The following is a 23,203-nucleotide window of genomic DNA, read 5'->3' on the forward strand; positions in this document are numbered from 1 at the left end:
TAACGCGCGTGTCTGAGCTGCAGAGGGGCTTGTGCTCAGCTCCCTTAATTAACAAGAGGGGAATTTTCTCAGCTAGTTAAATCCTGGCTGTAATGAGCAGCTTCATGCTGGTGTTAATGGTCCTGAAGGACCCTACAGGTTCCCCTCAGCTTTCGTGATCCTTTCCTCTCTCCTTCCCCTCTTTCCCTGCTGCCACTGCTCTAGCTCCCTCCTCTCCCTGGGGGTTTGGGTGCTGTACGGGGTTCCCCTCCCTCTGCGAAGCTGCTGCAGGGTCTGCCCACACCATGCACCCACTGCCCTGCCCTCCCTGGGGACTGCGCACCAGGGAGAGGCAATGGGGCCAGGAGGTAAAGCACAGGCAAGGTGGCATGAACAGGGGACTCGGGGTCCCGGGGCTGAACTGAAAAACAGAAAGTAACTGGGCTGTCATGACTGAAAAAAAAAAAAAAATTTCCAGTTTTGTGCATGAAAATCTCAGTTCCAGCTGAATAACAGGTCTCATTTGTCCTGAGGACTATTTCACCTTCAGGTGCTGGAAGTCAAGGAGGCAGGGGCTGTGCTCACAGCCACACCAGCCAGGACAGGGTTTCCTTGCAAACCACTTTGATGCCCCCACAGACTTTTGCTCCACTCTAAAACTTATATGACTCCACACCTCCTGGGCCAGGCCACCCTCCCTCCAAGCCTTGTTCCCTCTGACACAGCATCCCTCCACTCTAAAACTTATATGACTCCACACCTCCTGGGCCAGGCCACCCTCCCTCCAAGCCTTGTTCCCTCTGACACAGCATCCCTCATGTCCCCGGACAGTGCCCAAGCCCAGGGGCCACGCTCCGGTGCTCTCCACCGAGGTGAACAGAGAGGAGCCCTGCAAACCCACCTCCTTCAGTTCTCCAGGGCTCTCATAAGTACTTAGAAACAAAATGTTTGGGAAGTGTCAAAACAAGCCATTCGCCAATTAAAAAGCTTTTGCTGCTGGGCTGAAGTGTTTTGTCAGCCTCATCCCAGCTGAGGCTGCTCAGCAACTTGGGCGGCTCATTACAGACCCTCCAAACCAGCAATTTACTCTAAACACAGATTCCCCTCGGCTCTACCTGCTGTGCCAAACTGTGGTGCGCTGCTGGGAGATCTGGTCGCTGCCTATAAATCATGCTGAGCCCCTTGCTGACATGTGACTCCCTCAGCCCCAGGGGACAAGGCGTGATGCTTGCACAGGTCACTGGTGAGCAGCAAGCATCTCCTGCAAGAGTTTGGGTGGGTGAAAGGGCAACCGGTGCCTTACAACAGCTGGCAGTGGGCTCAGGAAGATGCAGGTGGACATCCCTAAGCATATGGGGACTATCATGGCCAGGAGCTTCTCTCTGCAGGCAGAAAGGGGGGCAGAGGGGTGTTTGCTGTATGTGTCTGGGGCAGCTGGACCAAGTCCTGGGGGGTGCGAGGCTATGCATGCAGACAGCCTCAAGATGCCTGTTGTGCACCCTGATGTTCAGTGTGGTGACTGCAAGGAGGAACCCCCGTGTGCTCATCCCCTTGGGCAGGGTGGCAGGACGTCCTGCATCCAGGCAGATGTGTACATGCTGGAGTCTGCAGCTGTGGTGGAGCACAAGGGCAGGGATGCTGAATGTTGCAAGGGTTCGGCAGGGGATGGTGTGAAGAAGACATAAACCCTATAATGGGTCTAGAGGTCTCCAAGACCTCAGGGGAGTCTCCCAGTCCTTCATGAGGAATAGCACGGCCCTTCCCCTGGAGGAACGAAGCATCATTTCCACAGCAAGATCTGGCCCTGGTCCCCTTTGGGGCTTGGCCAGGCATCTGTACGGACTGAGAAGGAAGGAGTGTCCTCCGAACCCCACAGCCCTTTTGGCACAAAGCTTAAATGCAAAGCAGATCACAAGGCCTTGAAAAAGGGCCAAATCTTGTTTATCAGACCCCAGCACAGGGCCTGAGCTCACCTATACTTCGTTGCCTGGCCCAGCTCTGTGAAGCCCCTGGCCAGACAAGTAACAAGAGGGGATGTCACCAGCATTCACCCACACTCACATTTGTGGCTGTTTTGATATTAGGCTTCCCACCTGCAGCAATTTTTGTCTTCTCAGCAAAGTCTGTTGCACAGCTGGAGCCAGCAAAGCCGGGCTGAAGACAGCATGGGGCCAGGCAAAGACACGGCATGTGGGGAGGACGTGCCCCTCACCGGCACAGCACCCAGCCTGCTGCCAGCATGTGCAGCTCCATCACCAGAGCCCTTTCCCTCCGGAGGCAGCAGTTCAGGGACAATTCCAGCTCTAAATGTGATGGAGACACAGCAAGAGCTCCTGGTGATGTGCCTCCCTCTAATCTTCTCCTCAGGTGACTCTGGGTTGCGTGAAATCTTGTGCAAAAGAAGTCAGTTCAGTCACTTACTGTCCCCAGACCCCACTGCAGGTTTTTGCCACGTAGCCCCAGCTGACCATGCCTCCGTGCTAGCTCTGCTGTGGCCTTACCTTCTCCAGCTCCCCCGGGCCTGTGGAGACACCAGCCATGACCTGCCATGCTGAATGCTCCTCTAGTGCTCCTATCATCCCAAAGAGGCTGCAATGCCACTCGCGTTGGGGCTGGCTGGCCTCTCCCCCTCCACTCTGCGTACCCCTTTCATTGCCCACGCAGCAACAGACTGATGGGGTCTGGGCATTGGCTGAAATTTATTCAGCTCTGCTGCAGTTTTTGCCGCATCTAACTTGCCTGCAGACCTACTTGGTCTGGCTGGGTTGGAGCAAAGGGGGATGTGATGAGCCCACAATTCAGCCATTCTTTCCATAGCCCAGGTTCAAGCGTGAACTGACCTATTTCTCCCTCTCCCCACTCTGAAATCCCACATGGGATTTTGCTCCTCTCAGCTGCCTGAAGGGAAAGGTGATCACAGCCCTTGCCACACACAGAGATGGTGCATTTTAATGCTTGAGAGCTCCCAGCTTGGCCTGCATTGACCAAAGTCAATCTGCCCACCCCAGGGTTCCTGGCACTGGGAGGTAGCAGGGAGCCTCACACGAGTCAGTGCAGCCAGGCAAAGCTGCAAGATAAAAAGAAATGACCTAGCCCTACCAATGCATTAGCTGAAGAGTGATTGTGAAGTTTAGCAAACAAGATTGCCAAAGCGAATGTTTTGTTCACACTGTCTGGAGATGTTGGCTCGGTAGCCAGATCCCACAAGGATTTTTTTCCCAGAGCTGGGATGAGATCCTAGATGACCTTAGGGTGATCTGTGGAGTGACTCAGAGCAGGCTGGGCCAAGTCCAGACAACCATGCCCAGTTAAGCTGTTGCTTTCACAAGGTACAGTCCCTGAGGTCTTGTCAGGCTTCTTATTTTTACTTATGGGAAATCAGAGTAAGCAGGGGAATCTAAGCTGGGAACTAACTGGTAAAGCCTTTGGAAGGCTCCCTGCCATTTTCCCTCTGAGTCACGACACTTAGCTAAATCCAGTCCTCAAACACACACAGGCAGAACCTCTGGGTGCAGGAGAGTGCCAGCAGACTTGCATGGTTGGTCCCTTCTGTCACTGGAGGTACGGGGAAGGCCAGGCCTTCGGGAGATCACATGCCTAGCAGAGATTTTTGGTACCTGGTTCTGTGTAGTCCCCAAACCCACAACCCACGCCTGTCACCCGTGATTAAGCAGCAGCATCTGGTTTGTTCCGTGCTTTAGAGTAGAGTCAAACTGAGGCATACATCCTGGGATTGCCATGACTGTGAGCAGGTGTTGGGGCTGATAATGTCACAAGGATCTGCTGTGTATCAAAGCTGTGCCCCCACGGGCAGACAGACTGCAAAGTCCAGCTCCTCACATGCACGTCTTAGAGTTAGCATCTGGCAGAGAGGAGCAGGCGACTGGAACAGGAAGTGTTTTGTAACCGAACGACAGAGGAGGAGACGATGAACTGGACACACGTTATTATTTCAGACACATTTTTGATGATGCTTTGACTCCGAACTGTTTCAACTTTAGGATGAAAAATGTCATGCTATTAGTTCGTAGTGCAGAACAGAGCTGCTTGGAGACTTTAGGGCTAGAGACGATGTGAAAGTTAGAGAATTATTTTGTATCTGTGTTCTTTTTTTTTTTTTCTCTTTTCCCAATTCCCCTGAGGCTTTTCAACTTATAAATCTGTGCACTTGTGTGGCAGCTACATTGACCGGCTCTGTCATGTCAATAACCCATGTCACACAGCATCCTGGAGATCTTGTTGACATTGGAGAACACAACAGCTCATTCCAGTCCCAGGCCCGCTTTGCATCCACTTTCAGAGATGTCTTCTAAACAAAAGCTGACTGGTGTATACAGGATGGGAGCAGCGGGGACTGCTGAAGAGTGGAAAGAAGGTTCATCGGTAGAGCAAGCTGAAGATCCCGGACAGGAATAGCTGCGTTTGCTGTAGACTGAAATACTTTGGCAGAGCTCACTGAGGAGCATTGGACAAATTAAGCAGAAGTCAGTAAATAGGAATCAAGATGAACAGCAGGGCTGATCTGAAGCCAGGACTTGGACAGCCACATCTGGTACTGGCTCAGGTTGAGAGAAGTAAAAATAGAACCATAGAAGTAATGGGCACCATGCGGCAGAGAAAGCTCAGCACAGCTGCTGAAAAGCAAAGGTTGTTTTTCCCTTATCAGCTGCAACCCTGTCTGCGTTTCAGTGGGCCTTGTCAGAAAGACAATCCAGGTAGCAATGCCTAACTGGGCTCTCCCAAGCTTTCAGCATGTTCCCTTAGCTGAAAGTGCTCATGAAGCCCAAATAATCCCAAAGGGACTGATGAAAGACCAGCTGAGCACCAAACCAAAGGCACCTTTCCATTGCTACAGGGTTCAACAACTGGGAGACTTTCAAACGTCCATTCCTGAGCCTCTCAGCTGTGCCTTCAGCAGAGCCCGACGTCCCGGTGGTGAGTGCAAACACACTGCTGGCCATGCTGAGACCAAGGTGGAAAAATGACACCTCCATCTTCTCCCTCGTGTCCCTTTTCTCAGCACTGGATGCAGATGCTCTCCTGCCTGAGGGTTCACGTCTGTTACACATGCACATTCCTGATGCCTCTTTGACCTGTCCCTGGGCATGGTGGGCTCTGCCTGGCCTGGGATGGACTATCCCAGATGTACCACACGTGAGAGGGAGCACATGGGCTGGCAGGGTCAGGGACTCACCCCAGCATCCCCTTGGCATGGTGGGCAGCAAAACCCCATGCCCCAGAGTGAAGTGCGCTGCTGCAGGTACCTGGCTGTGGCCCCTCCACCACGCCATCATTAAGCAGGAGAGGTTTCAAAGTGCAGTTCCACTATCCAAAGATGAAAGTGCCTTCCCTAATCGACTGCACTCTCCCCAGCAATTAACTGCTGAACCCACTAATGCTTTAACGAATTCTCCTCATTAAAGAGCAAATGCCTTGGCGCTGGGGGCCAGCAGAGTAAGAAGGCAATTAAAGCAACCCCAGCTCCTGCCCACCTGCACGCCTGGCTGAGGACCCAGCCTCTCAGGCTGCTGCTTGGAAGGGATTTGTCACCCGAGCCCTCTCCCCACTTGATCTGACACAGATTTGCCCCATGAATGTGGGTTGCAGATCCCCACCCAGAAACAGTTTTGAGAGAGAGGCTGTTTTAATGTGTACTGAAGCAGCCCATCGGTGGCCACCACATCCCACCTGTCCCAGCACGCAAACGCTCATGGATCTCCTCCTCCCCCAAGCATATTCCCAGCTGAGACACTTCAGGGACCTTTCCTATTCATGACACCCTCTGCTAGCAAACCAGTGATGTCAGCTGCCAAAATTAATGTCACCTTGGAAATGCACAGCCTGAGTTCTCCTCTCGCAGCTCCCCACCTGCCATCACCCATCCACATGAGAACACAGTGTGACCGGTGAGGAGCAGCTGCCTACTTCTATCTATCTCAGGAGAGGATTAAATTGGATATTAGGAAAAATTTCTTCACTGAAAGGGTTGTCAAATGTTGGAACAGGCTGCCCAGGGAAGTGATTGAGTCACCATCCCTGGCAGTATTTAAAAGACCTGTAGACAGGGTGTTTAGGGACATGGTTTAGTGGTGGGCTTGGTTGGCCGTGTTAGGTTTACAGTTGGACTCGATGATCTTAAAGGTCTTTTCCAACCTAAATGATTCTGTGATTCTATCACTCCTATTGTATTTCCCTTTGCATGCCCAGTTACTCATGATTCTCCTGCACATTTCAGCTCGGTTGGCCAAAGCATCATTTTCAGGGCTTACGCAACTCAGAAGTCAGAGAAATCCCCAGGACGTGTTAGAATAGCCTGCCTGTCATTTCCTAAAAAGACACATGAGCCCTAAACTGTCTCCCCACGCTGTAATAGATCTGCTCATCACAGCACCATTGTCACTTCAGCTGAGAAGTTCCTAGAGGGCAGAATATGTCAGACGGTTAAGAGAAACACCAACATCCAAAGGGTGTAAGAGGAAGGGTCCACGTGAGATCAAGCTGTATGGCAAAGCAGCCAGTGTTTGTGAGAACAGACTTCAGACAGAGGGCTGGGTATCTGCAGGAGCGGAAAGGATGCTTTCAGTCTCGATAAGAATGAACAACTGAGATATGCATATGAGCATGCCATGGAAAGTTAACCTCTTAAGCAGGAGGCATCTGTGGCACCTTCGTGCCGGTGTTTGAAAGAGGGAAGTTTCTCTAAACCAGTTTTGATTCTGGTTCAATAAGAGGATTAGAGCTGAGCAAGTTCGTCTGGGCCAGTGATTCATTTGATGAATTCAGGCAGCAATTCTGTTTGCAGATTGTCAGCGAAGAGGCTTTGATTTGGAGAAATTTCTTCATTATTCTCAATTATTCAGAGAACGTCTTGCTACATCAGCACTTCTGCTGATGGGCAATTTGCAAATCGTTTTCTGTGATGGTGGCCTTTGTGCTATTCACATTGCAAGGTCTCAGGTCATTGCATGACATGGTCTTTGTGCCAGGATTTCTGCCTAAAACTTCAGCAGCAGCTAGAGGCAAATCAACAGGATTTCATACTGGCTGCAGAGCTTTCCTTCAGGGTTTTCGCACAGGAAGAAGGTGTGACCAAGTAAGTGGGCAACGTGTGTGACAAATGGCTGAGGAGCTGAGTGCCTGCGATTGCCCCAAATGACAAGCTACAATGGTTTTCTGAAGTGGGAAAACGTGCTTTTACAAATATTTTCACACCTTGTGAAAGAGATTAGCTAGCAAGCTGGGAAAGCAGGGTAGGTCTACCTGGGAGGGTTTTTTCCCCCAGCTCCATTGGTTAGTCCAGTAAAAGCTGCTAGCTACAGACTTAGCATGCATGGAGTAAGGGATCTGTAACAAAACAGAAGAAAATATGCAACGTGATCATCGCCACTCCCAAGCCCCATGTCAGTAGTATGACTTTGAATCACAACTGTCTCTGCCATTCTCCATTGCTAGATGGAGCCAGGGGCAGCCTTGGAGGCTGGCACTGTAGCACCCACCTCCACCTTCCTCTTAGGCATCCATCTCCATAGTGTATGAGGTCCCGCCATACTTTTTACTTTGCTTTGCAGAGATTTCACTAAGAAATACCCTGCAGCCAAGGGTTACTCTCAGCACTGGGGAGAGTGGCTCACGGGCACTAATTTTAACATGTCCAGGCCAAGCTGTCTGCCCCATGCAGGGCTCAAGCCTGCCCCACCTGCCCCACACATCTTTCCTGATGGTCAAAACCTTCTTTTGAAGACCAATCATTATTTATAGTTTTTGACACAGACACAAGGACATTTGGAAATGCTTTTCAATGAAAGTAAAACCCAACATTTTCTTTTAATTTCACTGTGCAAAATGAAAGCCAGCTCACTGCTCTATTTTTAGCTTCCCCATAACAAGCCACATGAGCAGGCGAGAGGAACAGCATGTTGATGAGGAAGGTTATCGCACTCCGAACCTCCCATCGTTCCTGCAAATGAGCTGTGCTCAAAGAGGTTTGCCAGCAGCCCATGCTGGGGTCTCTCCCACCTCTAGCAAAGGAGCAGTGCAATGCCCCAAACAGGCAGCAGTGAGCAGTGGGCCTAGGAAGGCTGTCGGTCTTGCTATGAGCAAGAAGTCCAAGTCTGCCAAAGAGGTTGGGGGTGGACTGATACCTGTTGGTTCCTCAATAGCATCATCCTGCTGGGCCAGAGCAGCCCAGCTGCGGCAGAGAGCCCACTGTGCCGGGATTCATGGATGCATTTGGTCTCTCTGCTGACTCGCTTTTGCCTTTGACTTGAGGTTTGAGCTTAGGTGTACTGAGCGAAATTCCCATTGTGAGAATGAAGAGGACCCCCTGTTTGGGAAAGAAATGTTCCACAGACAGCTTTGGCCCAATGAATCATCCTGGAAAGAGATGACAAGACCTGAAGCATGGTTAGATGGCAGGGAAGGGCAGCACTTCAAGCTCCCTGAAATACACTAGAAAAGAAGGAATAAGCTTGACCTAGATACATGAAATAACATGGTCCGTGGCAAAGCATTGCAGCAAGAGTGAGAATTTCACATTCATTAAAAACCCAACTCACTTGCTGTCCACAGATACAAACAGCCTGGAATTAGGCATGCACAGGGATGAAACGGCTTCAGCACAAGCTGAATTCAGATTACAAAGTGCCACAGCTATAAGGCAGCCTCCAGGAAAGCTGCATGCTCCACCTGCCCTGCACTGCGCTGGGGCACTCAGCAGTACCAGGAGCCGTCTGCCTTTACCAATCCTCCAAGGTCTTTCCTTGGTGCAGATGGGTCCGTAGCTTGCTCTCCAAAAGCTGAAGGCATTGCTTTCAGGAATTCCTCTTCTCCGCAACATGCACCAGCCCTAGCAGACCATGGTGGTCAAATGGGGTTGTGTCACACCACAGGTTGCACCAGCAGTGGCATTACAAGATTGGCAAGGGTGAGTAAAATCCCACTGTCAGCCAGGAGCAACGGTGACACGGGGACCCTCTTCTGGCAGTACCTGGTCACTGTGGCTGGTCTTGCCCTGCAAGCAGGCTGTGCTTGCCCTGCCTGCTGGGATGGATGCATTTGTGTCCTGCCACCTTACTCCGCAGTTGGTGGCCCCCAGGTCTCTGCAGGGTGGTCCACGCTGTATGGGAGGGTGAAAGGCACTGGTGGTCGCTGGAGGAGTCCTTGCTCAGGGTTACCAGTTAGCATCATCGCTTGCACACTGTTCCCAGCATGGTGTGAGGCTGTGCCTGCTGCATTCACCGCCCTGGGGCCCATCCTAGGTTTTCCCTCCAGTGTGTTACAACAGTGTGAGCTGAAACAAGTCTGCTCGGGTATTTTCCTCGTGCCCTCGAGCAGGTAATGTGGACCAAGGAGCATGGAGGTCTCTGATCCTCACGCCACGTGCCACGTGCAGAACATGCCCGGACTGGCGGAGCCTGTCTGGCAGGCGCTCATTAGCAGTAACAGTGCCTGCTTTGGTACTCCAGGTTCTTATTAAAGCTTGGGCACTGCTTCACATCCCCACCCGGGAGTGTGGGAAACGTAATTGCTCTCTGGGCGCTAAAGAGCGAGCATGCAGGGTGCTAAACATGGGCAATCTGAGCCAGGGAAGGGGAGTGGGAACCCAGGCCAAGATTAATTTGGGAAGTGCAAGGAATTTGTGAAAGACTCCCCATCCCCACCCACAGCCCAAGGGCATGTTGCAACAGTGCTGGCCCAGGTTTCCTTCCACCACCGGGAATGACGGCACAGTAGCCTGATCCCAGCCTTACAGACTCACAGCTCACCTAAGGGCAATGGCTGAGGACTGGCCCCTCTCTCCTGATGGGCTCTGAAGCTCAAGGGGGCTCTGTGCCCCATCCTCTGGCAGCTCTGCTCTGGAGCAGGAAGGTCTGCAGAGCCTTCTCCTGCAACACCCATCCCCTCTGCCATCACGAGATGCTCTGCAGGACACTTTCTAACAGCTCTGCAGCCCAGGTCTCTAACATTGAGGTTTTCTGCCTGCTGTTCACCAGATGATCTCAAAGCTGGCGCGCAAACAGCTGGCTCACCCAGCCCTGGCTCTGTGGGCTGGGGGCTGCTTGTCCCCTGCCCCGTTCAGCAACCAGGAGGGAAGATGCCAGCACATGGTCTGGCAGTCCGTGACCTAGAGCCAGGAGCAGGCAGAGGGCAGAGGTAGGAAAAGCCTGTAAATATTTACAAAGAGGGAAAAACCGCAATCTGGGCTAGCAGGGGCTGTTGCTCCAGGCCAGAGCTGGCTGAACCATATGGCCTGAACCCTCCTTGTCTCTGAGAACAGGATCCCTCCCAAAACCGTCTCTCTGTGCAGGGGGTAATTTAAACAAAGTGTGCTGCTTGCCAGGGCCACCACCGGCACTATTATGTCCCACACTTGACTCATAAACTCGCCTGTCAGTAAGCACGGCCCCACGTAACTCAGAGAGGCAGCAGGTCCTTTGCTCTTCCAGGAGTGATGCACGCTGAGCCCAGCAGAGCTGGGGCAGCGGGGAGGGCAGGCAGACCCCACGCCCCGAGCCCTGGCTGTGCCGTGCCCTGCTTGCTGGCTGATGAATCCCCCTCTCTAGCCACGAGCTCTAGCCACGAGCTCTGCCCGACAGCAGGGCCCCAGGCTGGAGACGTGCCGGTGAGCTCCCGAGGGGTGGTAGGGGTGCAGCACCTTTCCTATCCTGCTGCTCCAGCCATCACGATGTTTCCTACCAGAACGCTTCACCCAGGCAGCTGCAGCTCAGTCCCGGAGTGTGATGGCAGCACTGGGCAGCCTCTAGTGGCATGATTGCATGCTGTTTTCTCCTGCAAAGGTCAGGGGCAAGGTCTGGCACACACTCACTGCCAGACTCCGGTTATTTCAGCTAGCAGCGCAGGGGAGCATGTCTGGCAGAGCTGTGCTCTGTGTCACAGGCAGCCCGGCCCAACACGTCCCCTGGTCCCCATGGTCATCAGCATCTCCAGCGGTAACCTGGGTGACCCACCAGCCAAAGGGGGACCTGCTGTCCCCTAGCAGCCAGCGCATCTTGGGAAGGGGATCTGCTAACTGGGGCAGAATAGGACGTGGAGGCAATAAGCAGCCCCAAGCTCATGTGCCCCAGAAACCATCACCCAGCTGTCCCCTAAACTTTCTTCACCTCTGTGAGGGGCTGGTCTTTGTCCTAGTGCCTGTGTGGGAGGGAAAGGGCTCAAGAAAGCAAGTTTTCTTTGGGCTCAGTGTCCCTCAGAGCTGTGCACTGTTGGAAAGCACTGGAGTGCCACAGGCCCAGTAAATTACTCCCAAGCCCAGTCCCTCCAGGACAGCTGGGGGGGGCCATCGCTTTGGTGGAGCTGTGCAAGTGTGCAGCCAAAGGCCTTGTTGACCGGTGCATTGCCAAATCTGCAACCAGCATAACTGCGGCAGGTTGAGCTTGGACGCCCACCCCTCAAGGGCACCATCATATTAATCTGAAGTGAAAAGGTTGATGGCTTGGTGTGTTTGGCTTTTCCTGCTTTGATGGCTCTGTTTTTCACCCTGTCCTCTCATGGCCTTATGGGAACCTTATTAAGAACGTATTTCTAGACTCTTGCTGTGAGAGCTGGCAGGGTCACCCTCCCAGCGCAGAGAGTAGAGATCTAGCCCTGTGCATGCAATACGAAGCATATCCCCATCCTGCATTGCCCAGGCAGAGCTGCTCAAGGGAAAAGCTTCACTTGAAGTAGAAATGTTGTTTCCCCTCTCCTGTAGAGGGGAGAAGCCCCTGAACCAGTGCTTCCTCTGGCATCAAGGGGGCTTTAGCTCAGGGCTGCACCAGTATGAGTCCCCTCCCTTGACTTCACCCCATTGCTGCTCCTCCTGTGCCCTTTCCCTCCAGCTAGTAGCCCCACGAGCTCCTGTGCAACAAAGACAGTTTGTTTAGCCACTTCATGTGCTGGGACCTCTCTCGAGCTTTTCCTCCTCCATCACATTTGCAACACGGCCTGTGGTCCCAGGCAGGGAAGTGGCAGCTGCCAGATGTCTGCCTGCAACATTAATCAGAGCGGGAATGACAGGTAATCTGTGAGAGAGACAAAGGGGTTTTATAGCCTGGTTAGCCAGTTTCACGCAGAATTGTTGAAAGCGTCTTCTAAACCACAGCTTTCAACGATTATGAGCTCCATATATTTAGATTTCCAGCACTTGGTGGATGAGGGAGCTGACAAGCTCTGTCTCAGATCCGTCACTCACATCGTGCTAATGCAATTCAGGATGGCAGCACTGCTCTCGGGGGGCTTTCCACACTACCTGCCATTAGCAGAGCATGGTGGGGGAACAGGGGCTCGCTGGGCTTCAGCCCAGGACACCAGGAGTGGTGCTGAATGGATGGCTTTCCTCTGTAAGAACCTTCTGGGAAACATTTTTCTCTCCCAAAGCAAGATGAAAAGTTTCGTAACCTCACCATCACTGATCACCCAGGAAGAACTCAGCCTGAACCACTTACATTTTATCTGTCTGGCAAATTCCATATTGATTTGGAGCTGTTTAAAACTTTTCACCTTTTTTTACCCCCAAATGAGTCAAAATCAACTGTTGCCTGCAGACAGGTTTGGTCTTTTTTCAAACTGCCACTTCTTCAGCAACGAGGAAAAGCATTGAACCCCAAAGACCCGGGATCACAGGGGCTGTGCAGAAAGACAGTAGGAACCTGTCTCACAGGAGCTGCGCAGACATGGGTGATGGCTGGGGAGCACTGGCTGGTGGAGGGGAATGGAGAGGGCTGGGGCCAGGGGAGCCAGGACAAGAGCAGAGAAGGGGCAGAGGATAGTGTAGCCCCTTGCTCTCCAGGCCAGATGCTATGTGGGCAGCTCCTGTCCCAGGCTGTCTGGTTGTAGAGTGCAGGAAAATGATGGGAAACCCTAAGGAGAGGCAATAAAAGGGATATAAAGTAAAAATAGTCAATGCTAAACACCCGTCTGGTGGGGCAGGCTTGCTGGTTTGTTATGCTTCTGTGTTCTTCTTCAGCCTCCTCTGCCTTCCTTTCTCCATCCAGGCCTGCCCCCCATTTCAGAGAGGATTTGCTCTGCAAGCCCAAGGCAAGTTGCAGCTCAAAGGGCTGGTACAGGATTGATAGCAGCCTGCTGATTGCTTCATGCAGCTGGGAGCATCAACTGAATGAAGGAGACCATCTTGGGGGCTTCAGTGTCTGGCACTGAAAGGAGACAGCAAAGGGAGAGAGGAAATCCAGGCATGTGTGGTGGAGGTAGTGGAGCACGGGCAAGCAGGGGACTCTACAGAAGCATCTCCTGGGCTCCAGCCAGCCCCCAAACAGAAGAACTCAAGAAGGTCTATCCTCTCCTGGGGAATCAGTTTGCAGGGAACAGAAGGAGATGAAGGTCAAGGCTGAGGAACAGGTAGGGGCTGTTAAACCTGATGGAAGGTGGTGCAGCCTGGTGCCCAGATAAAGACCAGAGGCTTTAGGTTTCCAGTTATCTCTCTGGGTTGCCACATGGAGTCCAGCACAAGGGGAGGACCATGGGAGCAGCCTTTACAGAGCTACAGGCTGACCAACAGTTTTCACACCAGCAGGCCCTCTCCAGGGAGGGAGAGGTGAAAGGAAGATAAAGGTGAACCCAGCTGCATACAGAGCATGTCCCAGAGCAATAAGCAAGAAGGCAGGGGCTCAGGATATGGGTGCCCTGAAATGTAAGTTAATTTTGCAGAGCACTGGCTTCTGGGCATGGAAATGAGTGAGCAGCATCCCATGCAGACACATGCCAGCCCTGCTCCTTGCTCAGTGCAGAGCCCCCAGCTCTGCTGGGGGGTGAGACCACAGCCAAGCCTCTGCTTTCAGCACCTACTCCCAAAATGAGGAGCAGATGCTGCTGTCTCCCTTTTGTTCTTGCCCAACTCCCTTCTTGCTTCTCCTCCTTCCCCCAGGCCTGGCTCTGCTGCCACAGGCTGAACTTGGCTTGGTGCTGCCTCTGGTCGGCTGAAGAGGCAAGCCCTGATCTCGGTGGGGAAGATCCCCCAGGCATCAGCCCTGTGGTCCATTGGAGAGGGATGGGGCCAGGCTCCAAGTGTGCGGCAGCAGTGGGGACAGACCTCCCAGATGCCTCCTCTCCTCACCAGGCACCCAAATAAGGCCTTTTCTAACAACAGCCCGACAAGGCAGAGCTGCTATGAAACCTCCCAGCAAGGCTCACGCAAGTACCAGCAGCACCAAGCCAAATCGTGTCTGGTTAGGGACATACATGGCACAGGGCAAAGGGAACCACTCAGTGTTACCCATGCTTCAGTCCCAACCCCAGCTGAGACAGCGAGGTGATGTGGAAGAAGGTATCGAGATGCAATATTGAAAGGCATGTTGCATCTGGGCACCAGTATGACCGGCTTCCTCCATCACTTTGGTGACAGCAGCAGTGGACCTGTTGCTGTCTTGCCTCCAAGCCTCCGAGAACAGCCCAGGACAGTGTGTCAGGGCACAGAAAGGGCTGGCTGCTCCCTGAGGGCTGCTGAGCCAGGAGCCACCCCAGCCTTGGCAGTACTGTCACCAGCCAGGACACAGTCCTTAACCACTTGGAAACTCTCTTTTCCAGAGCAAGGTCCCTTGGCAGCCCCAGATGAGGCAAGGTGATGAATCAGGTCTCAGGTCTATCTAAGAGCAGCAGGAGACGGAGCCAGTTGCAGAAGTCAAGACACAGTTAACAACATGGGTCCACAGTCCATGCAGGAGACAGGATGGAGACAAAGCTACAGCACACATCCAAGAGGCCCTTTCAGAAGACAGCATAGGTCCAAGGTCCCTCTAGGAAATGGAGCCCAAGACAGACCTGACCGCTGGTAAACCTACAACATGGCTCAGGCAAGGACTGAAGGCCCATGGGCAGAGGGTAGGACTGGAGGCTTCAGCCTGACACTGTAGCAGGCAGCAGTGGTCCACAGAGGACAGCGATTGCTTGATCCACGTAGTATGGGCTGCTTCATTCACTAGTCTGTGTTTCTTCTGTCCCACACCAGACCTATGGAGAGACTGGCCGCGGTGGAGAGGTGAGATGCGACAAGAGAGCTCTGTCCTGCCTTGAGCACTGCCAGCATGAGCCAAGCTCTGTCCTGACCAAAACCGCTGCAGGTCCTGCAGGACACAAACCAAAGCAGTGTTTAGGAGAGGGGCAGGAAGAAGTCTTGCCTGTCTAAGAGCCAATGATGTTTAAGGTATGGTTTCACTACCCAGGAGAAGCTGAGGCTGCTGGGAAAGCTCCATCTTCATTGCTCACTGTAGGGCTAGAGCAGGGCGAGCATAAACTCTGCACGACCGCGGCAGAGCTGTTTGTCTTGGGGTTTGATTCATGGCTGCTGGCTGCGGTGGCAGGTGCTTTAACAATGCTCCTTCCAGGAGGCTCTCCATCCAGCCGACAGCAAATACTTCTCCCCACGCAGGGCGGCATGACAGCCGCTCACTCATTCTCTCTTGCTCTGGGAGGAATAGTCCTGCAAACAGCGCAGGCAGTCTGGTCCCAGGAATCCTGAATGGGGTTGCCCCTCCTGAGAGGAGAAAGGCTCCGAAACAAAAGCACCATGGTGCTCTAAGAGTGTCCGAGCAGGACAAGGCTGCCTGAGGGCTGGGAGTGGGTTTGTGCTGGGCTGGTACCCCTCCTCTGCCAAGGAGACACCAGATAGGCATGCTGGCAGCTCAGAAGTGGAAAAGCCTCTTTATGGCATTTCTCCCCCCCGCCAGATCCATGCTGGTCCTGGGGCTGCACCACATTTGAAGGCCTCCTGTCTTGTTAGCATGCTGCCTGGGCTCCTCAGGACCACTGCACACATCCCGCACAGAGCAAGTGCCTGACTCTGCTGGTGAGCTCAGCAGCCTACTCTGCAAATCCAGGGGCTACTTGCCTCCATGTGCCCTTCACTGTCATGCCAGCAGGGCCAGAGCGATGGGAGCATCACCTCCTTTTGTCTCTCACAGCAGGGCCTCATCCAGCACTCTGAGCAGAGCATCCCGAGTAAGCCCATATCCCTGAACTGACTGCAGGGAACAAGCACATCACTTACCAAACACACCAAATGAGAACTAATGAAAATTTATGTCTGATTCAGCTAATCCTAATGCCAAGGTGCTTTTTGCAAATGGCAGCACCAGTTGCTCCAAATCCTGAAAGCCCTGTTCACTCCCATACCTTGTATGATTGTAAGCATTAAGAAATATACTGTACAGTACAAATAGCTCTGTGCAGAGCCTCCTGAAGGTGCATGTGAGCATACACGTGAGCAGTGCGGTAGGCTTACCTAGCAAACGTGCCAAGCAACATTATGATAGATCACAGTTACACTGAGTGCTCAGCACCTCACAGGTGTGCTGTGTGCTTGCTTGCAGCAGGTGCTGCCAATTTCTTGCAAACTTCTGCAAGATCTGAGTTGGAAATGCAACAGCCTCATATAAGGGGGCTGCAGCTTGAGCCAGCTATGCTAGAGGTGCAAAGCACAAACCTTTCATATCTAATGGAAAGATGTTTTTGGGGGAAAAAAAATGTCCCCACTAGAGATGTTCTGGGACCCACATGTCTAAAAGAGAAGTAAACAAGGGTTGGAGTTAATGCTTGTAAGGTATCATCTGGGAATCCAAGCAAATAGAGTATGAGCTAACATGAGTCGTTAAGGAGAAATATCTCTAGCCATTAACAAGGGGCTGGAGAAATGCTGCTGCCTCACACTTTCATCCCCATGGATGAGGAATTTTACAAGGTACGTAAACATTATTATCATTGTTTTACAGCAGGGGGATTGAAGTGTTTGGAAGAGACATGATTTGCTAAAAGTCACCAAGTAGCATCCAAGCCTCCTGCCACCAGATAAACGAGTTGTCTGCTGCGCATACCCTGCCATGATCAGCCCCTCCCTGCAGCATCGGTCTTGTTTGCACAGGTGCCCCATGCACCTTTGAGCAGGATCAGCGTGTCCAGCTCCAACGTGCTTTAACCAATGGCAAGGGCCATCCTTGTGGCTATTCTCGTGGCTAAAGCACACGCCTGGAAGATTTAGCATGCCTGAATCCTGGTCCCACTTCTGCTCCAGGCTCCTCACGCTCCTCTCTTCTGCTGTGGCATGGAGCAGGGGGAATGCAGCCACCTCCCTGCATGGGAAAGAGCAGCGGGACAGAAAAGCAGTGAGATGCTGCCAGGCTGAGTCACTCAGCTCACTTTGCATAGGATTTTGCATATGATGAAAAATACAGGGAATATATTCTGCTTTCTTGCATCTGCAGCCAGAGGGACTGAAACACTCAGGGTGGGAACCTCTTGTACCGGTATTCCTGAGCCCCTGTACTGTACGTTAAGGGTAAAGAGCACGTCAGGTTTGTCTAATGCCAACACATCTGTCTACTCCAGGGACGTGCTCTTCTCTGGGAAGGAAAGCCTGTATCTTTATAGAGCCTGGAGGACAGTACAGAGTGAGCTGGAGGAAAGCAGTGCAGTTATCCCTGATAACCCTCCAAGGGGACACTTTTCCTTAAGAAGAAGACAGATTCATTATTTGAACATTTTCCACAGGGATGAAAGTTAAACAGAAGGCACCTTTCTTCAGCAGAAAGGTCATGGAGTGGGGGATATAACCCTGATAAGCACCTTCCTTGTTGCTCTCTTTTTCCAAATGACAGAACTGAAATACAAGTATTCAAAGCAGGGGAGGACCCTGCCTCCCTCCCAGCACTGCACTGTTTGCTCCACATCTGTGCTCAGCAGCATGCTTGAGTTACAGCCATCTCCTGGCCTGCCATGCAGGAACTCACCCCTCCTACTTGCCACCGTGCATGCTCCTCCTGAGGCCACGCAGCCCCCTAAGAAATAGGGCTCCAGCAGTACATCAGATTTCTGAAAGCTTTAACTGAGCCCTGGGAGGGAGAGAAGACACAGCACAGCCTTACAAAGTGATGCCCGGTGCCAAGAAAACCAAGAAGTATTATTATTTAAGCTCTCATGTACTGCAAACCTAAAAGAGCTTGCATAAGGGCAAGAAATAAAACTAAATATTCATTTAATTACAGAAAGGCCAGTTAACCTGAGGTGCACGTGCAACATGAAGGGAAGGCAGGTTGTGGAGGAAAAGCATGGAAGCAGCGACTATGTTAGCAGGGGTCTAATCAGTTCCCAAGCTCCAGGGATTTTGCTGACTGGAGGTCAGGCAAAAATTTCTTCCAGAAAAAAAAGGAACTGGAAAGCAGTTGGCAGTGGCAACTCCGTGTCCACCACTTTGGGGTCACCTAGGAGCCTACGGCACACCAGCCTGGGACAACATGGCTGTGGGAGAGAGTTCAATGGGATTTAAGAGCCTCAAATCGGTTATTTTAGAAATCAAAATCAGGGTGCACAAAACCTGCTTGTCTGGGCTTCTGGGGGCCTTTATCTCCCCCACCTCTCAGACCTGCCAGGATGTAGCCAGTGACTGTCCCATTGCACCAGGGGCTCGGTCCCTCTTGCAGCTCCTGCCTGCTGTGCCTGAGCAAAGCTTTGATGCATCCCTTCAGAGCCAGGGAATCGTGCTCTGTCCCACTTTTGCAAACTTCACAGTAGAAACAAAAACTTCCTGCCTTTGAGTTGTTGTTCCACAGCCGATCCCAAGCCATGGACCACCAATCCAACAGACCCCAGAACCAAAAGTGGCCTGAGAGCACTGAGAATAACAGCACCCTGGGTGTTTTTCCCACAGTTTGGCCAGTGGCTGCCTCAAACAGAAGTAGAGCTGATTGTTCCCTGGAGAGATGAGGCCAAACGGACCCCACGGCCAGCTGGCCCTGAGGCTGGCACGCAGATAGATCTGTGGGTTTTGCAGGGAAATTGGTGGTGTGCAGCCTTCATGCACTCCGTTTCAAGCCTGGAGGAGCAGAGGTGGCTTTGAGGATTGTTAGCTCTCTGTGCATCGCAGGGATTTAGCAAGGTTTTATTCCCAGTATTGCACCTTTTTTTCTTCTTAAAACCCAGTCTGGGCAGAAAGCATGAAAAGCGCTTGGCATTTCTCTGCAGGCAGGCACCTGATCACCCAGGATTAGTGCTAGTTGAGCTGTTCTGAGGACACGGACTGTGCGCCAGAGCTGCAGACAAAAAGCTCCTCAAATTAACTTTTCAAACTGAAGGTCCTGCAATTTGCAGAACCAGAACAGTAATGGTAATTTCTTTAAGGATCCGTAGATGGTTCAGAGGGGGCGGACTCCCCCGAGTCCATGGTACAAAGGATTTCTGAGAGTTTCACTCCGGGCATTCGTGTCTAATGAATTCACCCACCATGCACCCCCCCAGGACACCAACTTTCCCTGATCTGGTTTTTTCTTCTTCTCTGCAATGACTCTTCCCCTAATTAGGAAACCATAAATACGATTCTAAAAAAATTAGGTTAGGCTCTATGTGTAATGCAGGGAGGAATTTGTGCAGACAGATAAGCTTTAAAGCTGAGGAGTGAGAAGGGGATCTTTGCAGGAATTTCAAGCCAGGAAGGTTTCAGTTCTTTCCAAAGGAGAAGAGAGAAAAATAGAGACAGGGAAAGAATAAACGACACGTGTCTTTTAAAGCCGCTAATGGAAGATTCCCCGAGGCGACCAATCAAGCTGGCAGTCCTCCTGTTTCATTTCTTGACAGGTTCCTATCTTCGACTGAGTTGTCAGCCCAGACATCTCTGTATTTCGGCACTCGAGGGCTGACAGCCACCGGCGGGCAGGGACAGCAGGACACAGCCAGGACTCCACCAAGACCCAGCGCAGCCCAAGCTCAGAGACCACGGTTACCTCCTCGCTCTTCCACCCTCTTTTCTCCCCAGCTGTTTGCTGAGACGGGTAAACATTTTCTCTTTCTAATGGTGTTAACTCTGACTTACATAATTGTTTGTGGTTAGCAATGGATTCAACCAGACTGAGATTTGCCTACTATAGTGCTCCATGTAAAGGAGCCGATGCAGGCCAAAGGCAGCTGTGATCCTATTTTCAGTGTGCGATGTTTAAGCTGGTGGTGTGTTTGCTATCCTGGCATGCATGAGTTATTGTGAAGGCACCAGCCATGTCCCTGCTCATGTCTTTCCCTTCCAATGGTTTTTCAGGCACAGCCAGCATGGGGGATGCACAATGAGCACTGACAGCTCTACAAATTGCAAGCGGGCTTTTTTTATGCCCCTTTCGCATTCCCTTGGAGGACTACGCCAGCCTAAAAATGTGTTTTGATCAAAAGGCAACTGAAAACCTTTCTGCAAAACTTGCTGAAAATCAGCGTATAGCCTTTTGCATCTTGGGACGTTGGTACGGGGACAGACCCGGCAGTCTCATATTGCATCCATGAGTTGCAGCAGAACAGCGTACGGTGCACTGAAAACAGGTGTGCAGGTCCGAAAGCACTGGGTGTGCAAACGAGCGAATTCATTAGCATTCAAGGTCTGTTGCTTAATAGCCTGCGTGATCGCGTTGCCCTCTAGTGTCTGCTCATACGGAAGGAGGTTCCATCGCTCCCAGGACTCTCTGCTCCTGGGCGGTTTGTCTAAGCACTGGAAGTAAGGAGTCAGAGCTTGGGGTTGCTCATTTTGGGCACTGCCAACCAGGCCCAGGCAGCTGTGGAAGATGTGTGTGTGTGCATGCGTGCAGGTGCTGTCATCTGCGGCGTGTTGGCTCATGTCTAAAGCCAGAAATTTGGATGAAAAGCTGAACGCGAAATGCCCCAACCCCATGAAACATGTCCAGAAGAGTGTTTCCCCCTCCAAGGCAGCAGTCACTTGGAAATGGGGATGCTTAATAAAAAATGGAAGATGTATTTAAAAAAAAAAAAAAAAAAAAGGCTGGTTGAAGTTCCTTTGCCACACCGAGTCTGCCCTGTGCCCTTGTGAAGCCAAGGAGCCCACGCTAGATGGCTGATGGTCCTTCCCTGCAGGACAGCACAGACCCCCTTTGCCTTACTGGGCACGGAGGTGGCCCCTGGTTGGGAGCTGCCCCATGGCCAAGGCTAAGGGTCGCCTAAGGGAGGGGATCTCCCTGTGAGCTCTTCCATGCTCTGCCACAGAGGAGCGCCCAGGGATGGCCGCTGTTGCAGGGAGTGCTTCCAGCAGGCACCAGCACGCCGGGCTGCAAGCACCCCACTGCCGGTGGCTGCTCGAGAGGGAGCTGGGCTGGGCTCCACCACGGGAGATGCCTGCAGTCTGCCAGGAACCCAAGGGCTGCCCATAATTGGCATAGAAAGAGCAGATGATTATTAATGACTGTGGCTCATATTTCACCCTAGAGGAGCCCAAAGCCTCTTATGGGTGGGGTGTTCAAGCATCTTTGGTGTCGGTCTAGCTTTGCTCACTTTTAAGTTGGTAATAAAACTCCCACAGATGGTACTGGGAGAGACTGGGCCAGCTGCGCTGCTCTGGATGCACAGGCTCCTCTCCTGCGCAGGGACATGCACGGGGATTTTGTATCTGTTGGGAGGCAGGAGGACCTGGCCAGGGAGCAGCATCCTTGTCTTTCAGCAAATGAGAACCAGGACAAGTGTCTCCCAGGTAGCTACCTACTCAGGCACCGTGGGGGGAGGATACCACCTTCCCACGCATTTCTGGGCACAGGTAATTACAATGAGCTCTTATCATCAGTTCTTCTTCACTATGTCTTTGAAAAGCACCCAACAAAATAGACACCTTCCACCCTGTGCAGAGTCAGTGCATTAGTAAAACACAGACGTGATGTGATTGCAAGGGTGAGGAGTTGCAATGTTCCTGGTTATCCAAGAGGCAGAGTAGCTGCCTTCAGGGACTTCATCCAGGAGTTGTGGGAAGTGGTCTTCTCTTCTGGCCTTCATTTTCGAGTGGCTAAGCTGATTGCTCTGAGCTGTCAGGCACAGGGGTTCCTGTTGCCTGCAGCTGGTCTTGCGGCATTGCTCCCCATTCCTGCTCATGCTGCTTCTCCCCAGGGGATTTCACAGCTGCCCTCCAGGATTTTGAGGTATTGAGGATTTTGGCCAAAGGATTTTAACTGCTCAAGGCAAGTAATCCAGAATGGGCCACAGCTCCTTGCTGGGCACGTACACAAGTGAGAGCAAACTGTGACGTACCAGAGCAATTGATGTGGTCATGTGTGCTGCCTGCTGGAAAAGTGGCTGCAGAGCATCCTCTGCCCAGAGGGGAGGAGGAGGGTACTGCTGTGGAGAGCAGGGTAACAAGTCCTGATGGAGACACAGACACTGAAGTCAACTCCTACACTGGGACATGTGGTTTGCTCTTCATTTCCTTGCATCATTCACAGAGGTTAATGTGCCCTTCACGAAGCCACATCCTTTGCCCTGCTCAGCTGGAGGCAAAGCAAGCCACAGTTGTTTATGGTGTGGGGCTGCTCAGGGGCTCTCTGAACACTGCACCCCCCACTCCGCACAACCAGAGCAAAGTGTTGAGAGGGAAGATGATGCACAGTGGGACCAGACCATGCTGGGGACCAGAGGTGCCTGGGCTGGCTGTAGCCAGTCATGGGGATCATTTCCAGGGAGTGAAACTCCCTGTGGGTTGCAGGGTGAGGCCAGTTTCTGGGTCTGGGAGGTGCTGGAGCTCAGCCTAACTAGCCCCACACAGAACCAGGCTATCCACTGCCCCATTAGCTCCCCCCTTCCCCCCTTGGTCCCCCTCAAACAACCTTTGGTCTGGGATATGTGGGATGTCCAATTCCACCACTGGGTGCAGAAAAGAAAGAAAAGCCAGTGCTTCAAAGCCAGCCCCCAATCCCTGTTGATTCTGCAGCTACAAGGTATGAGAAAGTCCCTCTTCTGCTCTGGTACTGGGAAAGACCAGGCAGTGAAGCCCAGCTAGCACAGCCAAATCCATGCAGATGGACTTCCAGGAAGCCATCAGCTTGCTCCCTGGCATGCAGAGTGGATGGCATTGCCCACCTCCATGATAATGAGGGGTGTCCCATATAGCTCTGACATGCAATGTCTTGCCTAGGGGTGCCTGGGCTTTCTGTCTCCATCGGTACCATCAGCAAGCCAACGCACGGGGGATGTGAAGTGGCAGCAAGGCTTCTCCTATGAGTGTTCTGGCCAGGGAAGGGGTTGCTGAGGTTTAATTGCCACATGTGTGTGATGTCCTAAAAGTCCTGTTAGTTCTCAGGGCCTCAGTTTTTCCCATGTGAGCTGGAGAGCCTGCTCCTGCTACGCCTCTGCTGCGCGGTGCGTCACCGCAGCAAAATAGACTCCTTGTGGCAATCACAGTGTCAAAACAAAGCTGTAAAGGGCAACTGTTCCTCTTGCAATTGTTGCCAAAAGGATCTGTTCCCTCTGTCCTGGA

At 52.3% G+C, this 23,203-nt stretch overlaps 1 protein-coding gene across 1 annotated transcript in view; it reads left to right on the top strand.

The window, feature by feature from the left end:
• The first annotated feature begins 19,657 nt into the window (after positions 1-19,657).
• Positions 19,658-23,203, top strand: part of MID2 (midline 2) — a 138,323-nt gene continuing 134,777 nt past the window's right edge. The window contains exon 1 of the mRNA XM_069810755.1: positions 19,658-19,745. The gene's annotated coding sequence lies outside the window, so the exon portion shown is untranslated. The remainder of the gene's footprint in view (positions 19,746-23,203) is intronic.

Source organism: Haliaeetus albicilla, chromosome 23 (assembly GCF_947461875.1).
Source record: "Haliaeetus albicilla chromosome 23, bHalAlb1.1, whole genome shotgun sequence".
NCBI lineage: Eukaryota > Metazoa > Chordata > Aves > Accipitriformes > Accipitridae > Haliaeetus > Haliaeetus albicilla.